Source organism: Bombyx mori, chromosome 24, assembly GCF_030269925.1.
Source record: "Bombyx mori chromosome 24, ASM3026992v2".
Classification (NCBI taxonomy): domain Eukaryota; kingdom Metazoa; phylum Arthropoda; class Insecta; order Lepidoptera; family Bombycidae; genus Bombyx; species Bombyx mori.
In genome coordinates, this window is record NC_085130.1 from 9270784 (window position 1) to 9276925 (window position 6142).

General features: G+C 40.4%; 1 long non-coding RNA gene across 1 annotated transcript; it reads right to left on the reverse strand.

Annotated features, from left to right (window-relative positions):
- Window positions 1-310: 310 nt before the first annotated feature.
- On the reverse strand, window positions 311-1222 carry LOC134201256 (uncharacterized). Its single transcript, XR_009976461.1, has 2 exons — window positions 1085-1222; window positions 311-586 (listed from the first exon to the last, which is right to left on the reverse strand). It is a non-coding gene; the product is annotated as an uncharacterized LOC134201256 (long non-coding RNA).
- Window positions 1223-6142: the final 4920 nt, after the last annotated feature.

The window sequence follows — 6142 nt, forward strand, 5'->3', positions numbered from 1 at the left end:
TCGCTCTAACGTGTAGGTGAGCTCACGGGGCTCAAACCGGAGTGTTGCTAACACTGGCCCTAGCAAGAGCAGTGCTTCGCAGAATCTACCACCGGATCGGAAACGCGATCCACTGAAAGGATCCGGCGAGAAACTCAGTGGGCTGTGTCTATGGGTTAATTCGCTCGTCGAGCCTTACGTCTCAAGCGACGAGTTCGACGAGGGCGGTGATCGGATCCACCGCCATCACAAGATAACCATTTAACTTTATGTTTGGGAATTATTCATAAGACTCTGAGAACAGGTAAGAATCTTTGATGAAAAAGAACGCTTTAAACAAACAATATAAGACTTTATTTTGCGTGACAGAAAAGACAATGCCATATTTGAGTGTAATAAGATCAATAAAGGTATAAAAGCCAATGGCGAGCGTGCGCAGACGCCTCCTCGGAGACCAGCCAACCACGGCTCTCCGCGGCACGAGTACCAAACGGACGAGCCAATCAAGGCCAGCTTCTTGTTTTTTGTTATTTAAGGTTGTAATTTGTTTTAAGCATACAGACAAGCTCTCGGTCCGGCTCGTAGTAAAGCCATTCCGCTGCCAGTCCTGAGGAAAATGCACTATATTTAATAGCCAGAATCGAGGTTTCATAGAAATTAAAGGTTTTTTTTTATGTTTCATGTCAGTTTATACAGTCTATCTACTCGTGTGTCGTTGTGAACTTGTCAAAAACTGATCTCTCTTTTCTTCTTCATCGTTCCCTCACTGCTGAGGTTCGCGACCACATGTGACTTTCCCCTACAGTGTTCGGTCATGGGTGGCATGGACCGTATAGTGCAGACTACCACCAACCGCTTTCTTAACCAGCTTTGACCGTCTGACTGGTGTTCTTCCCACGCACGGCGCACTTGCTCTCTATGCGATCCAAAATTATGAGCTTCTCTAACTCATGTCTGGGAGACCGCATGAAGTGTCCGAAGAAGCTCATGACACGTTGCTGGCAGATAGCAAAGAGCCTTTTTTGGATGTTTAGGCTGTTTAGCTCTATAAAAATGGACTCGTTAGTTCTCATAGCACTGTCGCTGATAGAAAGTATCAACATACCTATAGGGATAGCCAACCGATTTGAAAATGTCACGACATTTGAGGAGTAGTCCCGTGGAAAGCGATGGTTCGAGGCAAGTAGCATTTTTACTGGTGGCAGGATCTCTTGTGAGTCCGCACGGGTAGGTACCACCACCCCGTCTATTTCTGCCGTGAAGCAGTAATGCGTTTCGATTTGAAGGGTGGGGTAGCCGTTGTAACTATATTGAGACCTTACAACTTATATCTCAAGGTGGGTGGCGCATTTATGTCGTCGATGTCTATGGACTCCAGTAACCATTTAACACCAGGCGGGCTGTGAGCTCGTCCACCCATCTAAGCAATATTTTTTTTTTTTAAATGTCGGCACCCAGTGGCGATGGTAGATAGGGAGTAAGGGAAATATCTTAAATATACCACATAGGTGTATAACATCACTTACAGCAAAAATATAGAATTGAAACCTCTTCATACATACGAAACGACTTGACCCTAACCATCATCCCCGCTCCACTACCCAGTCAAATGGAAGTAAGAGAGACTTTACTTCCATTGGTCCTTAAGGACCTTTTGTGAGTCCGCACGGGTAGGTACCACCACCCCGCCTATTTTCTGTCGTGAAGCAGTAATGCGTTTCGGTTTGAAGGGTGAGGCAGCCGTTGTAACTATACTGAGACCTTAGAACTCATAACTCAAGAGGGGCGGCATTTACGTCGTAGATGTCTATGGGCTCCGATAGGCACTTAACACCAGGTAAGCTGTGAGCTCGTCCACCAATCAATGCAATAATAAATAAATAAAACTTAAACGTTCCTTGATAATAATAATCGATTTGCTTAAATGCAAATATTATAGAGAATAGAATAGAAATTGATATTGTTTTTTATCCTTCGATATCGTTGGGTAACATTAGATAATTCACATCCATCAATAAATTTATTTTAACGGGTATTTTAAAATTAGGGATGCCTACAAAGCATCAGTCAAAGACAGAGGATTAAGTCAAGTATTCCAAGCATCACAGTCTCAGAACAAACCTCGTTGCACTCAAAGGAATGAGGCTTCCATTAGGCGCGCCATACACTTTCAATATTGATTGACGTTTCAATGGAAAATTGATTTGGTAATAAATTATTTACTGATCATATTGTGTTTAGAGGGTTTGACATAGCGGTGCTCGGGCTGGATACGACCTAGTGACAACGGCAAGAGAGTCCTTCCTTCATAACATTATTCTTCATCATTAAACGTGCTATGCACATTTTCTAGACAAAAAATCGGTTATCTGTAAAGTCGGTTTACTGACAATAGTTGAACGTGACAACGTCATAAAAAAATAGTGATGGAATGATTTATTTCATTTTTCAAAAGAAAATTTTAATTTTATTTGTTTGATAGATATTTTGTATGGCCAATTGACACCACATTCACTTTTCACTGAACTTCATACTTGACGAAAACATGTAATGTATAGCAGCTGTCCACGCGGATGCATCGCTCACTCAAGTAGGAGAGAGACAGATGTCGAACGCTGCCGAACGCGGAGGCCGATTGTGCCTCTTTGTCGCTCGTTGCGCGCTCTCGCTTGCACTTCAAGTCTTAAATGGAACGCCTCAATGAGTCATGTTTTTTCGCGCATGCGCGCGTCGTTTTCACGTCAAAATAAAAACGACTTCACAACAGACTCGAAATTTCACATATTAAAAGCTTTTTACTATTTTCCCAATAAATGTTTATTTACACATATATAAATCAATGCGTGCAATACGGGTGTAACTAGAATACGCCTGCAATTTATTAATATCAGTGCGATGATATAATTAGAACACCTTTTACGGCTTAATTTTGCGTTTATTATTATTGTCTTCATAATGTTTCGGACATTTCTAGGAAAGCAACTGGGTTTGGCGTTGGATCTTCTCAGTGGGTCGCGTTTCCGATCCGGTGGTAGATTCTACGAAGCACTGCTCTTGCTAGGGCTAGTGTTAGCAACATTCCCGGTTTGAGCCCCGTGAGCTCACCTACACGCCCGGTTACGCTGACATAAGCTCTCAAGGCTGTCAGCTTAGGAAGGAAAAAAAACGCGGACAATGCAATGTGTGTACCATCTACAACCGTGTGTGTGTGTGCACCGAATTTATAATTCACATGTCCTTTTTATTTAAATCTTATGGGAACTTTTTTTTTTTTGCTTAGATAGGTGGACGAGCTCACAACCCACCTGGTGTTAAGTGGTAACTGGAGCCCATAGACATCCACAACGTAAATGCGCCACCCACCTTGAAATATAACTTGGTATGTATTTTCCTAATATTCATAAGTACACAATTACGTGGCTTTCTCTTTGTATTGAACGAAGGTAAGGATTCATTTTCTGGACCTCTACGTCTTCCCCTTATATTTCAAGACTAGCGCCACATTCACATTGTGGAATCTGTAAATAATTAACACTTTTTTTTTATTGCTTAGGTGGGTGGACGAGCTCACAGCCCACCTGGTGTTAAGTGGTAACTGGAGCCCATAGACGTCCACAACGTAAATGCGCCACCCACCTTGAGATATAAGTTCTAAGGTCTCAAGTATAGTTACAACGGCTGCCCCGCCCTTCAAACCGAAACGCATTACTGCTTCACGGCAGAAACAGGCAGGGTGGTGGTACCTACCCGTGCGGACTCATAAGAGGTCCTACCCCCAGTAAAAATCAAGTACATACACCATTAAAATCAAGTACATACACCAAAAGAACGTCTGCTCATCTCAATCCATACGAAGCATCGGTGAAGTATAGAATCGCTTACCTGCCCAGAGTGACACGTTTTATCGTCAAACCTCAGTTCTCTATATACTAAACAAAGTTGTCTGTACGGTGTGTGTCCGGCCCGCGACCACATAGTTAGTGAACTGTTACAAAGCGCCAAGATGTTCTCTCTATCTCAGACTGGTATCGACGCCAACTCTACATAAGCTATTTACAGTTCAATAGTTTGTGAGTTAACATAGTTCAGTCAAAACCGTTTACTGCGACATCGTTTAGAACAACATGCCGGTTATAATAACCTAGAACAAAGGTCCCGGCTGAGTGCTATATGAACGCCTTATTAAAAACATTGGTTTATACGACATTGCTAATAACGACATACCTCATAAAACGACCACATTTAACTAATATTTCGGAAAATTAGATCTGTTAGAACGACCGGCTAAGCTGTATTGTAAACAATTTGAATAGGTATCCACATTTGTCTTCAATGGCTATTAAATCAGGAAAGAAAACAATATGATTTAGTTTATTGTAGGGTATTTTCTAATTCTTAGAAACAAAACACGTGCATGCGGTAGAATCAAAGCCCGCTTCTTCATATCTCTTCAGTTAGTTTGTTACTTATCTATAAACAAGACGTACCAAAACTTTGTGCAGTTATTCGTGAAACTTTCAAAATGTCGCAAAAAAAGAAAACAAATTAATATTGAAGAAAAATCGCGTATTATGTAAATATATATTTTTCCAATAATTCCCTATCGATTTGTTTGTACTTGCACGATACACATTAAGCATCACCGGTTGTTACGACTATCGGTTTTTACGACTGAATATGAGTAGTCACTTCGATGTCGTTATAACAGATTTTGACTGTATTAACAAAAGTTGAAAGTGGCACCTGTGACAGAGAAGCTGAGGAGTGCACGCTTGGGATGGTATGGACATGTGATGAGACGGAATAAAAATGAGGTTGTTAAGAGAGTGTTAACTATGAATGTGGAAGGATTTAGAGGAAGAGGTAGACCTAAGAAGATATGGATGGATTGTGTGAAAGACGATATGGGTAGGAGGGGAGTGAGCGAAGAAATGGTATATGATAGAAGAGTATGGAAGGAGAAAACATGTTGCACCGACCCCAGGTGACTGGGAGAAGGGTAGGATAGTTGTACGTCAATTATACGGCTACATATCTCTCTGAATAAATTATTGGTAATATGATCAGTTGTGTGCTCAATTCGCGCGTGTTGTTACTGGGTCGCGGTGGCGGTGCATTAAGCAAGCTCGGAACATTACATATAGCTTACATAATATGTGGTAGAAGAACTTAAAATTGATTAGCATGGTAGTGCCACACTAACAAATGACCAGTCCCACCCCTAGCGATGCTTTTCTTTCGTGATTACAGATTACATTGATTACACAGGATATCCCATAGAAGGAATGAAATTTTCTTAACAAAGGGTTCGCTTGGTTTATATTGCATATATTTTTCAAGCCTGGCTGTGTGCTTGACATTGGTGCCCGATAACGCATCTGGACTGATGATAATTTGTTGTTAATTGTTCAACGTCCAAAGATGTTATAGATGTTACGTTCATATTTCCATAGATTTTATCTATACTATATAATATTATAAAGAGGAAAGATTTGTTTGTTTGTATTGAATAGGCACCGGAAGTACTGAACCGATTTGAAAAATTCTTTCACTGTTTGGAAGCTACATTATTCCCGAGTGACATAGGCTATAATCTTTTTTGAAAAAAATTAGCGATCCTTACTAAAACTCCAATAATGTAACCCAAAGTGTAAAAAATTACCTAAAATATTCTTTACATCGCGTGCCCTGCGAAAACTATTGATGATAGAATAAAAATATGTACTACGACTTATATTCTAATATGTAGAATACATTATTATTTACAAAAAATGTTGGGACAGCATATGTCTAACTATTATAATTATGCCGCAATAAGGATTCTTTTATTTCAAAAAAATTAAACAACGTCAAATTTTGTTGAAATTTTTGTTAAAGACCCGAGCGGAGCCGGAGCGGGCCGCTAGTAAATAAATAAATAAATAAATATCACAAGATGAGTACCGCCAACCTTGAAACGGAAAGTTGAACACACAATCGAATTTCAACAATGCTAATTACCCTAAATTACTATTTCCTATATTATTATAATGAACTTTTTCAATTGAAAATAACGCGTACAATAAATAATCCCGCGGCGGACATCGAACTCAGGTCTGGGGGACGCGCTGCTACAACCAAGTAACTCACCCTCGAGCGAGCCTCTTGTTAGTTCATTTCGTAC